The sequence below is a fragment of the Trachurus japonicus genome, chromosome 8 (assembly GCF_045865225.1).
Source record: "Trachurus japonicus isolate A0001 chromosome 8, Traja_1.0".
Lineage (NCBI taxonomy): Eukaryota > Metazoa > Chordata > Actinopteri > Carangiformes > Carangidae > Trachurus > Trachurus japonicus.
In genome coordinates, this window is record NC_140914.1 from 19405523 (window position 1) to 19432052 (window position 26530).

The 26530-nt window shown below is 41.9% G+C and overlaps 1 protein-coding gene across 3 annotated transcripts in view; it reads right to left on the reverse strand.

The window, feature by feature from the left end:
• cacna1ia (calcium voltage-gated channel subunit alpha1 Ia) overlaps positions 1–26530 on the reverse strand; it is a 153388-nt gene that overhangs the window by 84321 nt on the left and 42537 nt on the right. The gene's annotated exons all lie outside the window — the stretch shown is intronic.

Here is a 26530-nt window from a genome sequence, read left to right on the forward strand (position 1 = left end):
TTCTGGGTTGTTGATTTTTTTTGTCTGGCACAAAAATAAATGAATGATACGATGAAAGAACGACTAAGTGCAGAGTTGTGATGAAAAGTTTAATCAAGGCAGTTTTTTTTTATTAGATTTTGCCTTTATCAACTTAAGTTTGCATTTCATTAAATTACCCAAGTCTTCAAAACAAGATAAAACTTAAGAAAGTTAATCAAGTCAATTTACTTTGATCAGTGTTCTCTGTAATTTAATTTATCTGAGTTCCACCTCTCACACAAGGACTTGTGAAGATTAGTATTCAGTATAAATTCCTAAAAGATAAATGAAAGCATCAGTGGGCTGCTCACTCTGCAGTAAAACAGCGCACACAATGCCGTGTCAGCCCGTGCTCAGCATTATGGAGACATGTAAGCTGTGTGTGTGTGTGTGTGTGTGTGTGTGTGTGTGTGTGTGTTTGTCAATTTAAATATAAAAGTGGAACACAAAGTTTGTTTTAATCTTGGCATTGATGGTGGTCAATATAGGACAACAAAGGAGGGGAGATGTTCTTTATCATTTTCTGTGAATGGTCCACTGACAACACAGGTCTGATTGGAGATTGGGAAAGGCTGCAAATATTCATTGTTTTCAATAGCTCCAAGTGCTGTGCACAAAAATCTGGCCCCAATTTAGTCTTACAAATGATAAACACTTTCCACAGCATTCCTGCCTGTAAGACAATTTCAGCATCCTCTTGAAAGCTGCACATAATGGAGTGGTCTCATTACACAATCCAAGAAACTGCTGCGTAATTTGATAACGGCAATCCCTTATACTCGAGTGCACAGATGCGCACGCAGACGCACATATGGCAACAACAGAAAGAGACAGAGACAGACGGACACACACTGCCAACCACACAGCCTGACATGGCAGGCAGAGACCTGGAGCACCTCTCAAGACAAGCCTACAGTATGGCCTGTAACCAAGGCAACGGGAGCAGACGGGTTGCCTCCAGCCACCGAGACAACGCAAACTGTGTGTGTCAATACTCGTGTATTAGACAACACATTTATATGTGGGTAAATGTGAAAACACAGGACTATGTAGTTTGTAATTGTGTAAGTTTCTAATTATGTACAGCGCCTGCATTCACAGACAGAGGGTTATTACATTTCCCATCCATATTTGAGCCTTTGAAGGCTCATGGTGTGTGTGTGTGTGTGTGTGTGTGTGCGCTTGTGTGCGGCTGTGTATCTGTCGTTCTTCTCATATCAGCTCAGCACAGCAGGTGCCTTGCTCCAGTACATTGCTGCCGCTAGTGAAGCTGAATGTATTGCAGACACCATGGGAAATATAAGCCAATACTTTCTGACTTTCTGCACTTGTGTGTGTGTGTGTGTGCGTGTGAGGAAGAGAGAGAGAGACAGAGAGAGAACGACATGACTCAGTGAGACGGAAAGGAGGAAACTGAAAGACAGACAGAAGGAGACCAATATAAACTGAGCGTGCAGAGGCGAGTCGGGGGTGAAAAAGGAAGTCGGTAAAAACGAGCGTGAAAAAATGCGAAAAAAGGCATTGCACGGGGAAAAATAGAAAGGTGGGAAGGGGATGGGAAATAGATAAAGACTAGAGAGTTTTTGGGGGGGGGTTAGTGGATAGCAGCACATGCAGTGTACTCTAAAACCATTAGGTCAGAGTATCGGAAACGGGCGTGAGGAGGGGGAGAGGAGGAGAAAGAGACACGATGACAGGACTATGCTGCTGACATCTGCAGTGACCAGTCAGACTGATGTGACAAGCGACCATCCTCACCAGCTCTCAGCCAACTGCCCCCCCCCCTCTCTGTCCGTAATGTATTCTCATCTCTTGTCATAAGTAAAACCATCGCCTTAGTAAAAACCACAAAAAGAAAAAAAACAACAACTAAAAGTCAGCCATTACACTGTGAGTGCTCATCAAGGAACACTAATGACAATCGTGTGCGCCTCCAAATGCGAGAACTATCGGAGCCCCTATTGGTGCTTCATCGCAACTCGACTGGTGGCATGTGGTGACGCCATCTGCTCCGTGATCTCTCCGCCGACTTCCCACCTCACTTGCAGCCGCTATAGGACAAGCGAGGGAATGTCAAGAGAGGAGCAAAGCTGGACATTGTCTGCTCCAAAAAGTACTTGGTTGTCTTCAGCACTATTAGCGCTCAGAGAGAGAGAGACAGAGAGAGAGAGAGAGAGGGCAAACAAGAAAAAAGCATTTCCAACGGGTCAATTGTTGCCATTAAATGGACTGACAACCCTATTAGAGCTTGGCACATATCTCCCACCGCCTCTCACCCCCTTTTTTCGTCTGTGGGTCTCTGCGCTCGACTAATTTGGTCGCAGCATGTGGAGCACGGCCACAGATTGACTAGAAGCTTTTGTCCCAAATCAGCGGCTGGATAAAAAAAAAGAAAGAAAAAAAAAGTCACCTCAGGATGTAAATAACTTCACTGTGGTTTTCAGCAGTTCTAGCAGAAGTTATATGGATAAAGTATTTATGCATTATGCTACAGTTTCCCAAACCACATCTCTACCATTGTTATTCCTACTATGTCTGCATTTATTTATTTAATAGTTTTTGTTGTTGTTCTTGACATATTTCTGATTTTATAGTGCTGTTATGGAAACTCAACATCTGTGCTTCTTCTGTCTAGCACCTTTTAATTCATCTTGTGCTCAGCTACAATGAGGTCTCTATCTCTACAGTATGTATTCTTGTGTTAAAATAAAAGTTGAATGAAAGATTAAATCCATCCATCCATCCATCCATTGTCTATATATCCGCAGGGTCTGGACAGGTCCCCAGTCTATTGCAGGACCACATATAGAGACAAACAATCCACACCAAAATCGCATTCACACCCTATGGGCAATCAACCTAGTGTGAATGTGTTGGACTGTGGGAGGAGGAAGCGAGGAGACCAGGTGAGAACCCACACAGCCATGGGGAGAACATGAATACTGCACCCACAGAGGACCCAGGCCCAGGAATCAAACCCAGAAGCTTCTTGCTGAGTGGCGGGTGTAACCACTGTGTCACTGAGAGAGTGAATACATTTGGGTTATAACAGTTAAGGATTAACAGCAAGATATGATACCATCACCTATATGTGTAGGACAGTTATTATCTCCACTGTTACAATTAACAATCCTTTGTATATACTGCAATTTGTAGTCTCTTCCTCTCCTGCCTCTTTCTCCTCCGGTTGAGGCAGACGTCCGGCCACACTGAGCCTGATCCTTTTGGAGGTTTCTCTCAATTAACAGGGAGTTCTTCCTCCTCTGTCACAAAGTGCTTGCTTTCTATGGGAACTGTGCGGTTTCGCTCTATAAAAAAGTAAGGACTTGACCTTACCCTGTAAAAGCCCCTGAGCTACAGTAATGCATATAATGATTTGGTGCGATGCAAATAAAATTGATTTGAATTGAATAGGTAGCCTTTAGGTGTTTTGTTGATTGTATGAAACCTCCTGACATTTGTTCTTGGAGAGTGATGCCTCATTTCACAAAACAGTGATTTTCTTGAGGCTCATTTGATAAAAGAGGTGAAAGTTCACCTACTTTTCTGCACATTATAATTACCTGCGCTATGCAATTAACAAAAAAAAGGACGGAAAACAGCCTGATAGAAGATGATACAAACGGAGGAGTGACCAGTCAAACAGTTGATCTGCTGCATCTGTTCCAACATCTTTACATGTAAATCAGCCCCTTTTCCATTTGTTCTATTCACAACAATGCAAGTAGCACAGCCACGGCAGTGATTCTGGGTGAGTAGCGGAAAGTCTTTCTGGGAAGCTTGTCGCTTACACATCTCCTCGGGGGCCACATAATGCGACACAAGTCAGTGTGGAAATCTGCCCATATGGTATCATAATCTCTGCTCTCAGTTTTGAAAGCTGTGATTAATTTACTCGCCTGTGTTCTTTCACTGACTGCCTGCAGCACATTTTCATCATATTACTCAAGATGGACTGGACAAACCAGAACTAAGATATTGTAATTAAATAATCCAAGTCTGAGCCGGGGCGATCTCGCTTTATTTACAACGTCTGATGAAAGAAAGGAACATCTTAACGGGGGGGGGGGGGGATGCATGTATGGAGTCAGCACGTTAGGAAATTAATTAGATGTTTCCTTGGGAGAATGCATGCGATATGTGAACCATGTTGAATTTCAGGTTTCCCCCCCTGGGTAGTACACAAACAACACCCTCATCACTCTCTGAACCGACAGAGGGAAGTGAGGATAACAGAGATCAGAGGGAGGAGACGGGGATGAGGGGGATCTGGTTGAGAAGAGAACTATAAGCCCTCATCTCTCTCTCATCTCTTCATCCATATTTCAACAGGGGTCTAATGGGCTGACATGATCCCTTGTTACAGAGGGAGGAAGCGGACTGAGGGCTCAGTAAGAGAAGGAAACAAGAGAGATGGGTTCAGCTGATAGCGGCGGGATCTGACATCTTGTTCTTTTCTTTGCAAATTTCACCCGATTTTGATATTTACATGCAGTTGTGCCACACCTCACATGATGAAATGTAATTGTAGGAAACGTATTTTGACTAAAAAGTCTTTCAGAGCAAGTCTGCATGAGCTCTCTCATTCATACACGGGCGCGGTTGCCTGTTCTTCAGACCACAGGGATACACTTGAACTTTCAGATTTTTCTCGTCACTTTTCACTTTATCGTTTTATCTCTCTGACAATCGATTTCCTCATGATTGGTTGCTGGCTCCCCGAGCGTATATGCCTCTAATTGCAGGCATGGCGAGTGGATCCCAGAGCTTCACAGGTGTTTCATGAAAGGGGAACAAACAAGCCGAGAGTAGCACGGCGGATGAATGAGGCGACGCAGAGTGGGAGTGGAGTGTGAGAGTCAGTGAGACAGAGGCAGAGAGACACTAAGAACAAAAAGAATTATTAATAGGCTGTGATCCAGCCATTTTGCCATGCTAATTTTCCAGCAGAAAAGGTGAAGGTCTCTCTGTCTTTATTTGTCTCTCACCCATTCTTTGTTTACTGTTTTTTTACATGTGGGTATTGCAGATGCATAAATAGCTTCTTGTAGTATCACATAAGTTTTAGGTGAACTTGAATCAAGTTGTGACCAGAATAGAAAATGATATGGATCCCTGATGTTATGTTAAGCTTTAGTCCCCACAGTTTTTATTATAGTAAAGGTATGCCAACTAAAGGTATGTCAAAATAAATGGTACTATATGTCTTCAACGCAGATTGGAGGCTACAGTGACTTCCTGCACAGGCTGAGCCCAGCTAGCATGCTAATATCCAAAGAGGAAAAGACGTGAAAGAGTTGACATTGGTGCGGCTTTCCACTGCTGGAAACAGGTCTTGGAAAGTACAATAGATGAAGCTGAATATTTCTTCTAGACCGGCAAGTAAATAGCTGATAATGCTAATGCTCACTATGTAGCAATAGCAAAACTGACAAAATCTCTTTTAAGTTTTGTTTTTATCGTGACCATATAAACCTCAGTTTGCCCTTGAGCCTATGTTACAGATTTAGTGAGTTTCCTCTTGCCATTAAATAATGCAAAATGTGTCCAGAGGACGATTCTGTCTTTGACAGTCTGGCACAGCTCGTACTGGCTCTGAGAAGATGTTCAAGATGTGCAAACATGTTTTGTCAAAGCCACATCCCGGAGGCGGAGATGAGTGACTTGCCAAAAAAAAAGGGTGGGATTTAACAGCAGGTTGGTTTCTCTGCATGAACTATGTGTATACAAAAGTATGATAATGAATTGCTTTTCACTTGAATATCTAAGTTTCCTCTCAAATAACCCCAGAGAATAGTGTAGTCTATCACAGCCTCACACACACAAATGCTGGCATGTACAGTTGTGTACTCCACATGCTTTATTGTAAACCAACAGAGGCTACTGTGGACTCTAGCTGATGCCAAAGTACAGAGGTTCGATGGCCTAAATTTCATCCCAGGTTCAGTAGAGCTGCTGTGACAGCTTTCTCTCTGCTGCCGTTCTTGCAGTAGTTTTCTCCACCAGCCCCCCTCCCTTAAAAAAAAAAGAAAAAAAAAAGCCCAAAACAAAGCAGTCAGTTCTGTCTCCCAAAGTATAAGCCACGAGGCACGCTGGCTCAGGGATACAGAGTGACTGACAGCTATCATGACTGACAGGAACAACGCCTTCATAGCTGAATGGAATAAAGCTCCTCAGTCCTGGGAAAATATACAGTAACATGAAAGTAGCTTTAACTTTGAAACTGCAGAAGTGAGACGTTTGTTTATCCCCCAACATGATCTGATAAGAAAAGCCACTATTCATTCATTCATTATGCGTTGTGCCTCAGTTTATCTAAGTTTGAAAGTTACTGTGGTTTTCAGTCATTATTGCTAAAAGTGTCTGCAGCCGATGTAAAATCTTCAAATTGAATATTAAAGGATGAAGGACAAGGAGGAAGAGAAATGATGCACACATAAACAAAAGGCAGTACATCATTTCTAATTCCCCTGTCCTTGTTTTCTTTGCCCTTGTTTTTCTGTTCTCTATTTTCTTTCTCACTGTGTGTGAAGGGGTGACTCTGTGACCTTATAATCTGTCTGTAAAGGATGTGGAAACAAAAATTCTGAGAAACTTTTTTCCTCAGTCTTCAACCAGACATCCTTTACCTGCTATTTAGTAGAGAAAATGGTGTGTGAAAATTTAAAACACACATACAAACAGCCATGCTTATCTATTTAAAACACAAAGGGAATAATGCATGATAGTAGTACAACATAGTGTTTGATTGTACATTGGCTCAGTGTTTCATGTTATCAAAACATTGAGGGAAAAAAATGATTTGCTATAGCCGCAAACTCCACATTACAACTAAATGAAAAGAAAACCCTAATCTTTATTTCCTCACTGTGAAATGTTATTGCTGCTGTTTCTTCTACAAGACACAACAAGGATATCTGGTCCGTTGAAAGCAGGTGTATGTACTCACACACACACACACACACACATACAGACATACAGAAACACCGATTTCCTCACCACCTGTATCACCAAAAAACAGAATTTTCTATTATATTTTCCTCAGTTTGTTCACTTCAGAGAATTCTGATTGCTTCTGTTGCAGCGAGTGTGTGGCAAACACAGCCGGGTCAGTGGTTAGTTCACGGGAAGCGCTGAACCCTGCAAGTTCACGTCCCGTTAAGTGGTTTCGCCCTGACTCGCCTTTCTAATTTGTTTGCAAGGTAACTTTCTTGAGAAAGAGCTCATGGGGGGGGTGAGTAAAGTATTTCACCCATTTTTTAAGTCGACACACCCTATTCTCTCTGGCTCTCTCCGGGCAAATCCTTCATTTTTTTTTTTTTGTCCTTATCAGACTACTACAATATTAATTCACATGTGCTGAAAGACTGAAATGAAGTAGAAGAAGGGACTCAATAATGCATAGCACCCTCTTCAGTACCGCTAGCTTCAGGTGAAGCTTGTACAAAATTAGGACATTGAAATGAAGAGCAAGCTTGACTGGCTATGAGGTCCAAGTTTACGTATTAACTGCCGGAGAAAGTTTTAAGCTTGGCGCACTTGGTCGGAATAACTTTGTCTTTATCTGCAGCGTGTGTGTGTGTGTGTGTATGTGTGTGTGAATGTTTGCACTGGTGGCAGGGCCCTTGTAGGCATGTCAGCACAGCAGGAAAGCCAATGTTCCTGTCTTTATTAATTACTACCTGACACACACACACATACTTTGCTCACACAAACACACACAGTGGCCTGCGCGTACATACCCAGACCTCAAAACACACGCAAGTACACAGATTCAAAACACACACACCTGTCACCAACAGCATCTCACACACACATACATTCATAGTAGCAAAAGGAACCTAGTAATTTGTCCCATATCCCCCCCTGCACTTCTACTTACTCATGCTTGGTTAGGCCAAAAAGGGCACTGAAGGAGCAGATGAAGCAGAATGACGAGCCAAGCTGCTAGCCGCAACTGGAGGCTGCTAGCATGACCCAGCAAAAAAAACCTCAATGAGCTAAAACCAAGGACAATACACGACATGCAATATTCATACGGATCAGATTTGTTCCTCTTTTTTTTTCTCCGTGGGGCCACACAGCAACATTTCTGTGCCAAAGGAAGCAAAAATACATGTCAAACGGTTGTTTAGCTTTGCATTATTCATCCGCCTAGCTTAGCGATGGCATTGCCCACTGTATGTTGCTCCCAGCTCTCATAACTACCATTTGTAATGCGTCCAAAGCTTCTCCACAGGGCTGACCCATACTCTCATTTTCATTGCCATCATTATAAGAGTCAAACAGTCATTCCCTCATTTTAATGTGCCACATAATCAGCCTACTTGTGAAGGGCACAATGTGAGCACAGCTGCCAAGTCTCGCCGCCAGAATGCTAACTAAAACAATATGATAAAAAAAAAAAAAGAGGAGGGCAGGACACTCGCCAATGGGTTTACATACCAAATATTAAGACTAAACATTATGGTGCAATAACAATGAGTCATTTCAACATCAGTGGTTTGTCAGAGAGTCCTTGGGGCAGGCAGGGACGGCTTGGCAGGGAACGTGGATGCAAGATGCTCTAAAGTCTCTGAGCCATCAAGGTGCCCTTGTACAAGGCATGTAAACCTCAACAGCTCCAGTGGCCCTGTTAGTTATTGGCACAAGAGTGTGTTTGCGCTGGGCAACGCCAATGTGCGAGTATGCAGCTTTCAAATTATAAAGTAAAACAATACTGACAAACGCCTGCATGCTCCAAAAACTGACATAAGAAACATGTTCTATGTATTATTAATCTTCTGTGATGATTATTCCACCACTGATGTCAAAAATCACCTGTCTGATATTAAAAACGATTAAAAAAAAAGATGAGGGATTGTAAGGTGTGACAAAAATTGGTTGGAAATGAGAGGGTCCACCTTTTGCCAACCATTTCAATGAGAATAACAAGGCTCATCTTTAATCTCATATTGCAGCTTCAAATGTGGCATCAAGTGCGAAAAGCCCATTGAAGTTCACAACGCAGTGACACAAAAATGAACATGAAGGAATAAAAGAACTTTTTGCTTCTCGTCTTCTCATTCCATTTGTTTAAACAGGAGCAGTTTTCAGTCGTGGTATTGCTTTATGTTTCTTTCTTTCTCTCTCCCCCTCTCTCAGGAAGTTTCGTCTTTCTCTCACTGTGCCGGGGCTAAAGTCTCCCTTGAGGGGATGTCAGAGTTCAGTCTAGAGACAAGCTGTGTGTGCGTGGGTGTGTGTCAGCATCTAAAAATGAAACGATGGTAAATTTTGAAAAGCAGTCATTTGCGACCATCATTTTTCAGGTCTCATTGGGTAAATGATGTGGAGCAATGGTGAGGCCAGAAACGCTGTCCTGCTTTCAACTAGTTTTAAGGAGTTAATACAAATATAACACACATGCACATGAAAAGTAAGAGTTGTCATTTGCATTACAAATCAGTGATATGTGAATAAAATTAAAAGAGTGGACAACTCCTGGACGAAGAAAAGGTAGCACTGTTGTAAAGGCGACGTTACCTCACTGGTTAGCTACAGAAAAACTAAGACAGTCATTGCAGCTCAACTGGTTACAATTGATATTAATAGGCGCTGGCAGTGACTGCACCCTGTGGGATTACATCTCTGCAGGTTTACAGTCTCAAGTATGGGCGAGCACACACACACGCACACCAGACATGCACATGTATTAGTGCACAATGTGGCAGACATGCACGGACTTTAAGCTTATGTCAGTTCACACATGTTTCCATGTGCAAACACAGGCAAAAGATGCAACAAGTCATTTAACCATCACAATTACTCCGAAGCTGTTCAATTAAGGTAAAAGTCTTGCGTAGTTCTTCTTTAATTTATATTTTTAACAAAGTTTATTTATTTTGTTCACACAAACTACCACTTGATTCTAGATTCTCACAGAAAGTTAGAAAATACTCCACACCTTCTCCGCTTTGATTCCTACAGTAACACTAAACACTGCAAACACTATATCACCAATACCCAGAGCAAAAGAATAATTTCGTCATGTTTATGAAGCAAAAAATGTAAAAGTGATCTAAAAAAAGAAAGAAAGAAAAAAGAAATCGGTTTTAGAAACAACATTAAAATTCAGTCACAAGTTCACCAGCATGTTTTACATTGTTATTCTAATGAGGAGCTCCCGGTGCTCACTGAAATTAACTGACAAGTCTAAACCTCAGGTGTGTTGGCAAGAGTGACGAGAGAAAAAAAAGCAACTTTAAAGGCAAATGTTGCTGAAATAATCTGACAGCTACAGTACAAATTAAAGGCAGCTCAGTGTAGCTCTTCGCCACCAAGGCGGTTACAGCCCAATGAGGATTGGCAGCGTGTTGTTAACCTTCAACTGAGCAGCGGTCTGAGTGGACAAATAAACTCTGCCTCATCAAGTTGACTTTGTTTACTTGTTACCATTTGTGCATAGTAGTCCTGGTTTCTAATCTTAGCACAATTTCACTCATGCTAACAACCTTTCCAACCCTGTCCTAAAATTGCCTACATGACATGACGGAAATGGAGGAAATTACACCCACTCAATACCAGTGTTGGCCCAATTTACCATGACATCTGCTCGCTGACTTGCCTACGGCTCTGTGAATGATGTCTGTCACACTGACACTCTCTGTCCCTTTTTTTCCTGTTATACTCTATTCCATCTGCTTAACTTTGTCTTACAGATCAGTTGATGAAACTGTAACTCAAAGAAGCACAGAGAGAAAGAGAGAAAGAGAGAAAGAGAGAAAGGATAGAAGAGTGACAAACCTGGGCGAGCGATAAAGAAGAGATAGGAACACTATTAATCACATGTGGCAAGGAAGCAGATTCAGCACATTCCTGGGAGTAACTGGCACATCAGCAGCAACTCGATCCTCTAATTAATGTCCGACTAAAGAAATATCTCCATTACTGAATCCTTTGTGTTGAGGCTTCAGAGCGAAATTACACCAATACTATTGATCACGTTACCTTATTATACCATCAATGTGCATTTTTTGTTTGGGTAGCTCATATGGATGAGACAAAATATGTATAGATGAAGGGTAAAGGAACACAAAATGCTTTGGGAATGCTATCAGATCAAAAATAATGCACACAAACCAGCAGAGGCATACAATAAAAACACACATAGTACACCCTGAGTAGGAAACCTGTCACTTAAGTCTATGGTCCATTGTAACAGGCACTCACACACCAGTGCCGGCCTCCGGACTGTACAGGGTACAGGTTCCTGTAGTACTGTAAGCATATTCTGATCAATAACTTATTGATGATGAGGGGCATTGCCTGAGGGATGTTAGATAGGATGTAGGTGTGTATGTGTGTATGTGGTTAAGCGTCATAGTTTCTTTCATGCAATTATAAAGTGCTTTTCTAGTCTTTATAACCACTAAAAGTGCTTTACCCTACAGTCACATTCACATACATATCCATATTCTATATATCTATCTAACCATTTACACATCGGGGGCAAACTGGGGGTTTAGTATCTTGCCCAAGGGTACATCAACACGTGGAATGGAGGAGCTGGGGATCAAACCACCGACCTTCTGGTTAATGGAAAACCTGCTCTACCTCGTGAATCACAGCCGCCCAACAATAAACACATGTGGATGAAATGAGCACCAGAGTGGCCACAATTACACATAAGAAATAAATAACAGCCAGTACAATATTTATAGTGACATATTGAGTGAGAAAAATAATAATAATGAAGAGGGTGAGGGAGAGGAAGTGAGAGAATGCACGGGTGAAAAAAAGATGGAGTGGAAACAAATGTTTTGTGATAACATCATTTAAACAGTGCTTGGCTCTCTGCGGGCCCTGGCTGTCTTTACACTCGCGCTCACACTCGTTTGACTGGGAAAATGGCCAAAAGGATGGGCCAAAAGGACACGCACTCTTTCTCTCTCCCTCTCTCTCTTTCTCTCTCTCTCGCTCTCTCACACACACACACACACACACACACACACACACACACACACACACACACACACACACACAAACACACACACACTTACATTTCACCCCCCCCCCCCCCCACTTCCCCCTCTCTTGCCCCTGCCAAGAGACTAAATTGTACAAAATTGTGCTGTCAAGTCTTATTTGTGGGAGAACTAGCGCGCTGGGTATTACTTGAAGACAGCAGGTTGTTTGGTGAGTTCTGACGAATCATCTTATTTCTGTGTATGTAGGTTTAGGTCATAATGTGTGCAGTCTTAGGTGAAGGGCGGTGGGAGAATGTGTGTGAATGTGGTTGCCCTGAAACATCATGTGTGGAAAGATGTGCTCTGCGCATGATACAGCACCAATATGAAGCACTCAACCAAACATAATTGACCCGAATAGGAACTCTAATTGAGGCCATCAGTAGTCTTTATACAGTAGGTTGCAATACGAACAAAAAGAAGAGATGTGTTGGCCATTTTGCCCTCACAAAAATGTTCTTTCTTTAATATTCATTAGCTTCCGCACTGTCCACACCAGTCTTCCTTTAGTCCACGCATAATAACAGCAAATAAAACAATTATTAAATTAACACTATATTACTGTAACTATATACAGACAAAACATCACCTCTTCCTCTTGAACATTCACAAAATGGTTGGAAACGACAGGGTATGCCACAAGTCTGTATTAGTGGAACCAGAGTGCGAAATACGGGGGGTCCGACCCCCTGGATTAACTCATGAGACCCCCTGAAAGCCTCAAAAGCAAAATTTGAAGGGGGTCTCAAATTTTGTCAAAAAAAATTAAAATAAAATAAAAGGCGATGTGTTGCGCAACAATCGGGAGATGGGGACCCCCCCGAATATTGACGGGCATTTCGCACACTGAGTGTGCTATTGACAATGAACCATCATCTATCCTCATCTATATCATCACTATGTTAATAACACTAGTATGAACAAAATGAAAACAATTTTGTTTTTAAAACTGAATTTGAATTTTGTTTTAGTAGCATCTTGAAAAAATAAAATCTGCTCTTGAAAACTGTTTTACTAGTTTTCCGACAATTAATTTAACTTTTACTGTTATGCTATGATACTGCTACTGTATGATGATCAGTAATGTGAATCCTAACCCAACTAAAGTTAATGTGCATTTCCTCTCAAGCTTGTGGTTCACAGTTTCACATTTCTGTCATGGAGCTCATGGCTGCCAACTCCTCTGTTGGCCTGGGGAGGGTGTAAAATGCCTTGTGTTCACCCCCTACCAAACACACACACACACACACACACTCCCCAGACAAGGAGAATTATCACCATGAGAGTTTAACACAGCAATTTCCCTCCTTCCCTTAGGAGGTGCCCTGGCAATATAGGAATCTGGTGTAAAGACATGATCCCCTGCTGGCTTCCCACCTGCAGCTGTAGATTGATCCCCCTCATCTGCTTCTCAAGCATTTTTTTTTTCTCCAATTTGTTGACTAGCCATTTTATCTGGACAGCAGGTGAAAATGGCAGCATTTCCCATGTTACCACATTGCTGCATCTATTACTCCTCTATACCTCCTCTAACTCCCCCTATTTCCCCCCACTCCCTCCTCCTCCTCCTCCCCCACTGAACAGTGTGTCCCTCTGTGGGCTGATATCACTTCAGCTTGTTGAGGTAATGTCAGTGACTCCGGCGCTGATTCTGTTACATGACACTCTATAGAGTTTTAGAGGAAACTTACCAACTCAGCTTCTTGGGGAGAACATCAAAACGGTTGTGTGTGTGTGTGTGTGTCTGTATGTGTGTGTGTGTGTCTGCTAGTAAGTTTAAAGCTGATATTTAATGACCTAAGCCCCAAGGCTCATTTGAGCTGCAGATACCAGCAGTCAACTTATGTCCAAACATCTGGGTGGTCAGACACACAAATACGCAAGCGTACGCACGCACACACTCATACACGAGGGCTGAGCTTTTATCATTGGCCAGAGGAAGGGTTTTAGTATCCGCCCTGACAGATGCCGCCCACACATCAACAAATACACCACAGCCGGTGGAAAAACACTGGAGAAGGATTGAGGCAGAGTATGATCCATACATGTGTAACATATATCTGACAGCTGGGATTATGTGTATATATGAGAGAGGGCAAAGTGGGAGAGAGTTGTACGTGTTTGTGTGTTTATGTGTGTGTGAATGCAAGACAGTGACAAAGCAGGGCCATTTCGGTAGGTCCCTGGTGGTCACTAACTCTTTCCTCTCCCTTTGTCACCTCTCTCTGTCTTTTTTTTCTCCCTCTGTCTTAAGCTCCACTCTGTTTGTCTCTCGCCTTCTCTGCAGTCAACCATCCCCCTCTTCCCATCCTGTTTCTGTCTCTCTCTCTCTCTCTCTCCTTCTAGAGCTGACAGAGCGATAAAGGAACGCGCCCAGGAGACAGAAAGGGTCACTGGACGGAAGTCAGGGAAATGTCGCGGGTCAGTGTTGAAACAGAGGCGGTATGGATCTATCATCTTTCCACCAGTTCAAGGTGCGCAAAAATAAAACCACTACATCACCGCTCAGCACGCTCTCTACAAAACGCAACATCCTCCCCAACCCGCCCCTTCTACGAAACACACATCTCATCTCACTTCAAGGCAGGGAAGGAGGTGTAGATGAGCCGGGGAGAGGGGGGGTCGGACATATTCAAAAATGTTAATTTGCTGAATATTTTTGCATTTTCATTACTTTTGTTCCAGTAGTCATTCACGCTTTGGCATTGCACTGCACCTCATTTTTTTCCACTGTAATGCCTGCGAAGTTTGGTCAGAGACACTTTTCATCAAGGAACCAACCAGTTATATAACAACAGAAACTAGTTCCTCTCTCCATATAAATAATAAAGATGTAAAGATATTGCTATTATCAGCCAATATAACATGTTTTTCCCACAATTTTTGGATCAGGCCTTGTGCCCCACCACCACTGACTTTGCTGGCAGGTGGAACACAGCAGTGCATGCCAAGACATTTAGCATCAGAAGAAACAGTGGATCAGACACAGATGAGTGTGTTGTGACCGTACTAATGGGAATGGTTAGCTTACTTTGCAACTTTGAATTGTTTACGCTATTTTTTTGGTTTGTAACCGGCTGCGGCTAAACACAGTGTTATGCTAATGCAAACTTCAACGCTTTCTGCACACAACTTGATGGGGTTCATTGGGTTACACAGCATAAACATTGGCTGCCTGTATTAGGGCTGCACAATAAGCCAAACCCATCATATTGTGATTATATGGGCAGATTGCAATTTTGATATGCATCGCAATTTCAGTTGGAAAGGTCATTTTAGCTTTTCATAATCACTTAAAAAAAAAAACAAGACTATCTTCTCTGCTTATTTTACCCACAATACTGTATGTATTGTATTGTATACAAAAAAAACTCTAAAACTCAAAATAGATATGTTAACAAGGTCAAATACTTCCATCATTGTGTTTGGTGTCCCTTGCTGAAGTCTACTTGACCTCCTCACACTGCAGAATTTGACACTCTGTTATAACATTACCTTTCTTCCTGGTATTTCTCTCATCATAAAACAGCGGCTGGGTGAGGCTTTGTTACAACGACTCGTGTTGTCGTGTCTCATTTTATGTCTTTGTGCCCTGTGCGATTTCCGTTATCCGTCTGAGGATTTCCGCGCACTGCTCAGTTAAAACTTCATTTAGTCTCTCTTCCTGTTACGAAGACCTTTTGTCTTTTTTTGTCCTGATGTCAGTGTTACTCTGCTCTCCCTCCCACTCTCCGTCTCTCTCCCTTTCACTGTGGAAGGGGTCTGAAGTTGCAGTCACCAGAGCAATTAGAGACTTCATGTTCCTCCTCACTGTCAAGAGAAGGCAAGGATACACACATACACACATGACACACACTCACGCACGCACGCACACGCTGTCCTCTGTCGTCCTCTGTACTGACATGCACTGGGCAAAAGTTCACTCTGCCACAGTGCTAACTATCTCCCTTTCTTTTCCTCCTTCCTTTTCCTCCTTCACACTGTCTCCTTCTCACACTCTGCCTTTTCAAGAAAAGTGCTAACTAGCAATCTCTCACTTCTTCCCCTTCTCTCACTGCCCGCCTCTCCAAGGGCTACCATCCTTTTTCTTTCGTCTCCATCTCTTTTCTTCCTCCTTTCATCTGCCTCTCAGAGAAACGTTACAAGCCTGTCCTTCACTCAGCGTCTCACTTTTGTGCCTCCAACTAATTTCCAGTCCCTCCCTGGGAATCAGCACAATAATTACCCCTTCCCATCGAACCAGCTCCATCTTCCTCTCCCCGCTCAGCTAGTTATTTGCTTATTGATCATACTTATTTTCCTTCGTTTTCAGAGGGTTTCATACAGTATGTTTACAGTGAAACGGCATGCATCTGCACAGCCGTCTTGGCAAACTCTAACATCTTGTGACATGGAGTTGAGTCAGTGCACAAATATATGCAATATCCAGCATACATGTATATACATCTACTCTTTAAAAAAAAAAAAAAAAAAAGACTTTACAAGAGTACAAACTTTGAAAGGGAAGATGATGGTACATGTCAAGGAAAATTCAGAATAAACTATTTTATTAAGGCATATTACTGTGGATCAACAACAACGGCCTCATCCTCCTCCTTCAAGAAAATCTAAATCTCCTTGACTTGAGTGGTCATCTTCAACTTTCCTCCACCTATTAAGCCGTGCCACATTGTAATATCTGAGTGCCTTGGAGAAATGAAATTCCTCCATCTGTCTGCCGGTGAAACTCACTTTGATCTCTCCCAGGTGAACACCGGCTTGGCCATAAGCCTCCTTCTCTCTTTTCATCAGGGGAGACTTCCAGTGCCAATCTTAGAGCACGGCCATTGTGGTCTTGTGGGCAGTTGTATGTCATCCATCTTCTGTGAAGTGCACTAAGGAGACCATACACACCAGCTTTTTTTTTTGTTTTTTTTGTGTGTGTGTGTCCAGAGACTACGTCACGCAAACTGCGTCCCAGACTGTGTGCAGTGACGCAGCCAGGATCTAGTGAATGAAACTCAGCGTTTGACCGCCTGAGAGGTTTCTACGACTTTACCTCCGATGTATAAAGGACACGTCCGTGGGGGTGAGGGTTGGGGAGGGCACATCTGAGCTTGGTATAATTGTGACCCATGAATTCGCAACGCGACGCTCACGCCTCATATAGCATGGGCACAAAGACAGAACCTCTACTCAAAGGCACTAAAAGGGCATGTGATCTGCTGCTCTCCTTGATATTGTAATGAATCTTCTTGGTCTGCTAATGTGCTCATAAGTATTCATTACCGAGGGGTAGACCTCAAAGCCTGCACAGCAAGTGGGCAAATGGTTCATGCGGAAACATACTGACGATCAATCAAAAAGCAGAATATTCATAAACATCCCTTAGTGACTCATGCCATCCTCACACTTCCTACAAACATACTAAACCGGACTGGAAATGTTCTCTGGGTTCATAATAGCTGTTCCTTTCTGAAACATTATGTTCTTTGACACAATCTCTACAGAGCCACCTTCATAATTATCTCAAGTTATTCTACCTTCCAAAGTAAGAGTCAAAAATGAACTCACATTACTTCCTCACATGTCATGAATCATTGCGGTTGGAGGTTTTGCTCCCGCTATATAAATCCTGGATGTCTCATCCAAGAACAAATCTCCTCAAATATAAGTAAGATGTACATATATATGTATAACAGCAGCCTGTTTAAACATGCAGCTAGAATTTTCACCATTGGCAAAACACAGTAGAACATGTAATGAAAAGATAAAATGTATTCTGTAAAAAAAAACTTTGAGCTGTCATATAATTTATTAGTAATTCTGTCTGCTGGCTCTTTAGCTTTCTCCAATAATAAGACAAGAATATTTGGACTACAATAATTATTGCTTTGCTTATCTGTAGCTGTCTTTCCAGCTGCCTCTGGTAATAACTATGGATTTCATATTCAGACTAATAACATGTAAGCTTTTGTTGCTGTTTCCTTCTGTTTTAAGGACAGTGCCATGGAGAGTTGCGCTTCTGTTCTGACGAAGCACAAGAAGCAAAATACAAGTCAGAGTGCTTATTACATATTTCATTTTAAGACATGGAGCATCTTTAACTCGAGGCTGAGCACTGGCCTGTGACTTCTCTATTTCCATATTGCAGTTAGTAAATTCTACCGTAGCATTCATTTTTACCAGAAAAAATGCACTTGCATATAACATTTTGTTTGTTATCAGTGTATGAAATTTAGCATTCAGTGCGGTTCATCCGCGCTTTTGTATACACACACGCACACACACAGTCATTCTCATTCTGCACCGGTACTCCTGAATCTCCACCGAGGAACCAGACTCCAAACTAAGACTACCAGAGGTTCAATTTTTGCTAGACTGATTTATTTTATTGTGAAAAGGAAGAAATATATGATAGTTTTGAAAAAAGAGAAAGAGCTATAACAGTAGATTTAAAGCAAATATGCAGGCATGACTGGAGAGCAGCTCATTTTAGGAACATTAAACTGTTCTCCTCACATTTTTCTGTCTGCATGCTCACTTTTTCATCACGGGTTCATGTTGTGATGGATGGGATGTGGAGCTATATACGCACACTCCAAAACATCATGAAGCTGCAGACTGATAAACATGCGTTTGAACAGAGGTTGGGTGGTGGGCGTGTGTTGACTTACATTAGCAGAGATATGGAGAAGTTGTTGGCCTCATATTGAACTTCTGAGCTTCTTCCTGACTGACGACCAGTGATGGTCTGGTTCCTAACTTGATCAGGCACCGTTGCTTCATTTGATTATTGGGCACACTTTCATTTTTGTAAATCATATATTCATGTTTTTAAGAAAAACTGTATCTGAAAAATTCACATCTGTTCAAGAGAGTTTTAGGTAGGTCGGAAGCAAAGAACAGACCCACTGCAGTGCAGAATGACTCATACAATTTATATAGCACTTTGTGGATAATAGATGAGAAATAGCAAACTACAAAGCACTCACTTGGATAAAATGTACCCTGCAGTTAGTGGTGATGGAGCCATTAAATGACTTATTAAATTCTCTCAAGAGTCCCAGTTTGTGTAAAGCAATACTTCTGAGTTGAGCTGACATAAAAAGGAAGACATGATTCTTTTATAAGTTAAAAAATAAGGCAACGAGGATGCGATGATGACAGGCGGAAAACAAAAAGATGGTTAAAAAAAAAGTATTTGTTCATGCTTGTGTGCGTGTAAGTGTATGTTTACATGTTTGTGAGTGTGTGTGTGTGTGTGTGTGTTCGAGTGCCAGTACGCTTACGCCTTTTCTTTTTATGCACCTCTGACATTTATCTGTGCGGTTTATCCAAAAGCAATCTGCCCTGCTGTTACTGAGTTCAGACAAACAGCCGCTGCTGTTTAAAGTATTGCTGCCATAGAAAGCAGACTGTATAGCTCAACACAATGCCATAGCAGTTTGTGGATAATGTTGGCCAGCCATCCGGATGTAATTCTCTTCAAAGAATGTGACACTGAACTAAACCATGGCACAGTTATGGGCTGCAATTCAAGAATAGCGTGTACATAATCCATAATCCAATAGTGGCGGATTGCGATAACACACACAAGCCCGTTTGTACATATGGATGTATGCATATGTACACACAAACACCAGCAAAACTATTAAACACATGTAAATAACAATCATATACCCGCCCGCTTTTCTATATAAACAGCAAGACAAAGATTAGAAATAAGATTCGTCGGAGGCATCTGAGGCTAACTGTTCACATACACACCAACACGTTTCCTCAATAGCATTACTAGCAAATCTGAATAGTGGATGAGGCCTAAACCACACACACATACTAATTCTCCATTTCCATGACAGCGGATGCACAGAGCTGCAGATGACTGTGACTGTTCACAAATGCACTGCATGTCAATGAGGGATCACACCCATGATGACAAAATATTGTCAGAAGGCGGCAGGTTAAGAAAATGTTATGAGCAGTCCAATCTACTCTTGAATTTAATTCAGAGATTCTTGGAAAATCGTTGCTTCATTTCTGAGAAATGTTTGTGTCCTTCAGAATAAAAAGCAATTAAACAAACAAAGTGGGATGTGTGAGTAACATAATGTGGCGTTGCACATCGTCTGTTAGCGTTTCTCCTTATCTTTTAACATTTAAAAAAAACATGAACCTCAAGCTGCAGTCGTATAAAAAGCACATGTTCGGTGCAACCTAACTACTATGGAAGAGTAATGCATGTGAAAGAGGTCACACAGAGTGTGTATGCACCGAGGTTTGGTACTACAGTAGTCATTAGAGTCACTTTAAGCCCTTCATCTCTTCCTCTCTCATCTCTTCTTCCTCTCTCAGACAGCACAGGCACTAATGGAGTTTAGACTAGACCTGAGGGAGAAGAGGGAGGAGGAGGAGGGGAAAGAAGGAAAGAAGGAGGGAGGAAAGACAAAGTGAGAAGGAGTGATGAGTGGGTGGATCGCTAGAATCAGTATTGGTGGTTACTTGTATTAACACTGTGATTTATGTTACGAAGCATAAGCATTCTAATACGTTTTAATTTATCCTTAATGGAGGTATGTCTCATTAATGTTTGCTACTCTTTTATAAAGGAGACTTACCCTGTGGTAAAAGGACAACAGTTCATATCTGAAGCACAGTCTCATTAAAATAAGTGGAACACTCTTATTATCTACAAGACTAACGTATAAATGGAAATTATAAGACAGATGACATCTTAAGGAAGGTGGGGGGGGGTTGCAAGTCGAAAGGACTGAATGAATCTGAGAGAAGGAAGAAGCGAGAGAAAGCAAAAAAAGAGAAAAGAGACAGGAGAACAAGCATAAGATAAAAGAGAGACACAACGACACAGTTGTCGTAGTGAATTAAAGACAAGATCTTGATGTCCTTTAATAAAACATTTGTCAAAACATGAGACACAACCATTCAACATCTACACACACACACCCATCAAGTGGCACACCTCACAGCGTTGTGTCACCGTGAGAGAAAATACAAAAGAAAAAAGAAAAGATCTACGACGTAGCCCCGCTGCAACTTTTTCTAACTAGATCTGCAAAACGCAGAAAGACAAAGAGCAAAAGTTGGGAGAGAGCAAAAAAAAAAAAAAAACACTAAGAAAACCACAGAGAGAGAAAGTGAGAAGGTGAGGAAGAGAAGGTGATGTGTCCCAGGTGTGTGCTCTATCCTCAGCAGTAGTTAAGAACAAGGCACGGCAACGCCTCTGCCATCCGTCACCATGGAGATAACAAGCTGTCAGGGCCAGAGAGGATCATGGGCCACAGAGGCCGGTCACTCTGCCTGAACACCACAGGAGCCAATCAGAGCAGAAGAGGAGAGGGGGAGATAAAGTGAAGAGAAGAGTAGTTGCTGGTGTTGGGTGGGTGGGTGGGTGGGTGGGTGGGTGGGGGGACCAACTGCAAAGAATTGACAGTCAGAGAAGAGGATGACAAGAGAGGTCAAGAAAGCAAAGAAAAGGCTAATTTCAGAGAGAGAGAAAGGCAGAGTGGAAGGGAAGCGAACGTCTAGTGAAGTGCATGCAAGTGTTATGATGTTTGGACGTGTAAAAGACAAAGCACGATGCCCATAGCCATAATGTACATCAATCAATGCTTTGCTTTGAAACAACTCATCCGCACATCCCGGCACATGCACTCTCCCTCAGAAATGCTGTATACTGCAAGTAATTACCTATTTCACTTTGGAAGTAGAGCCTAAAAAAAATCACTATTCAGTTTGCCTACTTTGCAATTATAACTGCAGTTTAGGAGTCTGGAACAAGCAGTGCATAAAAAAAAACACACAACAGTAGATCCTATTTGTCCTATCCTATTAGAAAAGAAAAAATAGAGATTATTGCTCTTAAAGATGCAGCATGTTATCATTTGTGTTTATCATCTATGCAGGTTTAAACTCAACAGAAGGCACTGTACCTTCAGGTAAGTCAGTACATGACATTTGCTATATAAACTGCTGTCTGTGCTCCTCTGTGTTTCCAGCATGAGCAAGCGTCGACAGGTCAGGCTTCGCTGAATGCAGCTGATTGCAGAGTGTGACTGACCTGACATGATCTCATCTTGATCTGAAGAATAAAGCATTAATGAGAGTTAATCTTCCCTATGGGAAACTGAGACGCACAGTGCAGCCGACTGACTGGGTATAATCCACTGCCTGTATGGAATTATGGCATGTTCTTTCTACTCGGGACAATGACCAAGTAAAAGCAATGACCCCTTAATTATTTTGCCGGTTAAATCCACTGCAGCCCAGGGGAGATGCTGAGGAGGTGAGGAGAGCTGAAGAACAGCTTGAGCTATACAGATTATTTAAATGCGTATAGTGTAACATTGAGAAGGGTTAGGGTTGCTAGTGTCACCTTTTTAGGACTGGATGTGCTTCTCTCCCTGTGCGTATCTATCTCAGTGGAAGAATTTCTATCTCAGTGGAAGAATTACTATCTCAGTGGAAGAATTACTCAGCTCCTTTGGTAAATTTAGTTCATTAAAAGTAGACACTTCATTATAGAAACAGTGTTGCAAGTCCTGCATTTAAAATGTTGGTTCAATAAAAGTGTTTTCATCAACTTGCCTCAATATACTCAAATTATTAAAAAAAAAAACACTGCATGGAATGGCTCATTTCAGAATAAAAATATAGAACAAAATAATACTGGCTAGAATATCAGTACTAGTAATTCGAGCTCAGCCCTGTGTCAGCTGGGACTGGCCCCGGCCCCTTGTGACCCTGCATGGATAAGCAGTATAGCTGATGGGTGGGAAACAATATGAACTTGCAGAGTAGCCTGTAACCCATAACCCATGGTGTAGCGCGGGGTCTATGCAAGCATTCAGCGCATAGCAATGTATTTTTCAGCCCACACTGTGTATCCATAGGTTTAACCTTGAGTAGTGATGATTGGAAACACCGTGCCTTAAGTTAAACATGTCTTCATAGGCATGTGGCGGGTCACTACTGTTTGTGAACTGCCAATTGCAAAATACATGTTTTAATGCTGGCACACTTGCAGCACTATATAGCTGCTCCAAGAGACAGTTCATTAGAGAAACCACTGGGGAACTGAGTACTTGCTATAGATGAGAGAACATCTTGTTTTTGTGAATGAATAATTATGTAATTGGTTCAGCAGCCTATAGTCTGTTCGTCAGCAACAACTGCAGAATCTCTTCTGTGGCTGCTGTTAAAGAAGTCTGAAGCACCTTACAATCAAATTAGTGCATGCATTTGGTTGTTTACATGTACAATATAAAATGTGCCCTTAAATGCACTATAAACAAGACGAGTAGGACTGGACTGGATCATACATCTGATCTGCTCAATCACAGTACATGAGCTTGCAGAGGAGATTTAGCACACATTCACACATGTGTCCATCTGTGTTACAGTAATACGCATGTAAAAAGAGAGAGAAGGTGATGTGAATAAAATAGTTTAAAAACAATGAGAGAGGGAGTAGGCTTTATCTATATTGTATGATATGTACAGAGTGGAAGTGTGCACTCTGAAGAGAAAGAAAAACAGAGAGAGGCAGAAGAAGTGTGTGGGGTGCAATATAGAGAGGTGCTCTAGGCTCTCTGCTGCAGGCAAGCGTGGGAAAACATCATTGTGTGTGCGTGCGTGTATGCGTGTGTGTGTGTGTCACTGAAGGCCTTTTCCCAGCTGCTGAGTGCTGGACAGGATTATTGATCTGAAAAGAGATGGTGAAACAACTACTTCTTGCCCCCACTACACACACACACATACACACAGAGGGAAAAAAACACACACCAAAATTCACTTCAGGTACACCCATGACGTGAAATGAGGCCATCACTAGTGTGTATTTCATGTTCAAACAAACAGAAATGTGCTGTCTTTTTTATCATCTCAGCACATGAGCAAACCAAAATCATCTAGATATAAACCATCCACAAAACATCGTTCCGCTGCATCACACATCAAACATCCAAACCCTCCAGTTCAAGTCCCACACACACACACACAAACACACACACACACACACACACTCATCCTTGTAAATCTATCTTTGTGAGGACATGTCATTGACATAATGTATTCCCTAGCCCCTTACCCTAACCTTAACCATCCAAAACAAATGCCTAAACTTAACCATTACTCTAAACCTAATTTAACCCTAATTATAACCTAACGTCTTAACCCTCAAACAGCCCGGCCGGCCAAAATGTCCTCACTTCCCAAAAATGTCCTCACTCTGTGGGTTAAAAACTTGTTCCGGTCCTCACAATGTAGCATGTACAAGAACACACACACACACACACACACACACACACACACACACAGATCCTCCTAGTTCTATAAAGTAAAGGCACAAAGCCTGTGCACACATCAGCACCATCACACGTGCGCTTCAGCAAGCTTCAAAACTGTCAATACTCACACAGTCACAGTGGGCAAAAGTTACACCTCGCAAGCCGCCATGGTCAGCGAGGCGTGTGCATACATGTGTGTGTGTGTGTGTTTTGTAGTCTCTTTATCTGATTCCACCGGAGGAAACTCACCTCAACTGCACCAAATACAACATTCCCTGCAACCACCACACACACTTCACTTTATATTTTTCTCACACATTCTACTTTTCTCTCACACACGCACACACACACTAACACACGCGGATGTGTCTCACTGTGTTATAACATGCTTACAGTTTCAGCCACCATGGGTGTCCAGCGACCAATGAGCTGCGATAGAAGCTCAGGCGATGTGAAATAAGATTTGGAGTGTATGCGTGGGGGGAGGGTGTGTGTGTGTGTGTGTGTATGCACCTGCATGTTTGTACCCTGTGGCATGGGGCCAACTGAGAGTAGCAGAGCTCAGCCATTAGTAAGCAGTGTAAAATCCTTCTGAAGCCTGTTTTCCCTCCAACATCAAAGATGGAGTCTGAAAGGCAAACAGAAAGTCTTGCTGTCTAGTTTTGTACATGTGACTGGAACACTCTCCCTGTTACTCCTGACTTCTCTGGTCACCCACCACAACCACAATCTGTCTCGGCCTGACCTTTGGTTCGGGTGAAAACTTTGGCGTCACCACTTCAAAATACTTACATATATCAGGAAGAAAAGTGACCTAAATCAAACTATTGACTACGAATTATCAGTTATGTTAAACACAAAGTGAGTCAAGTGGAAATTGTGAACATATGCATTAGGGGTGGGAATCTTTTACTATCTCACGATTAGATTTGATTCTGATTTTTGGGGCTACGATTAGATTCAAAATTGATTTTCGATTCAAAACGATTTGATTCGTAATGATTTCTGCTTCAGTCTATCGGTGTGCAAAGGATCCTCATGATCTACTCCAGTCTGCTTTGCAAGACAGAATGACTAAAATGTCTTTTTCACATTTATTGAGTTTTAAACATTTATCCATGCTTGCTTAGATGGAATTGTTGAAACTGTTGCATAAAAGCAATATCTTGCTTAAGTAACAAAATTAAAAGTGCCTCTTTATTTAAAAAAAAATAGTGCAGTAAAACATGCTGTTCTCAAATTCTAAGGAAATGGAGGCCGACAGCCAGCAGATTTGTTTCATTTTTAACTTTTTTTAAAATCGATTTTGGGACATTTTATATCGGTTCTGAATCGTATTAAATGAGAATAGTGATTCTTATGTGAATCGATTTTTTGGCACACCCCTAGTATGCATACATTATTTCATTCACTAAATTCCCAATATATATCTATGGGGGGTTAACAATATACAGTATTATCATGGGGGTGCAGCTCGTGGCTAACGGGCCTAACTGCAGTAGCCCAGTTCTATTCTGACCCGCAGCCCTTTGCTGCATATCACCCTGCCTCACTCTCTCCCAGCCATTCTGTCTATTTGTCTTTTTATTAAAAAGAAGAAAAAAAGAAAGCCATATGTTTACAGTGCGTACATTAGTGTAATAGAGAAACCAGAAAACCAGACATTTTCTAAGTATGACTCAAGTGGTATGCTTGAAGCTACTGACAGTATAATACGTAAATAAAATCATCTGGATGCTGCTGAATGACCTGAGGTCAAACATTAAACACTACAGCTGATTAATATAAAAAAAACAGTCTGCAGGGCAGAGTTGTTTGAAAAGAACACATCGGCTCAATAAAGTCGTTTAAAGTGAAAAGATACCTTTTAAAATGCACCATTATCTTAATGGCAGTGAAGGAAAAGGTGGTGTAAACGCCTGGACTAAATAGGCCAATAAACATATTGCAGTCGAATGTACACACTCACACACACATTTGTGCAGCAGTGTGGTCTTGTCTGTCCCTGTTGTGAAAGGATCATCCTGAGTCCCACTGCCACTGTCAGTGTAGTCAGCAAACATACAACTGCTTGTTCTGGACACAAGCATACACAATACAGACACACGCACACACACATACAAATGTATGCGTTCAATTGCTCAAGCAGTAAAATGCTGATCACTGCAGTCATGGTTGTATAAGGATGTCAAACACACTTACTTTGAGAAGATTCTGGGT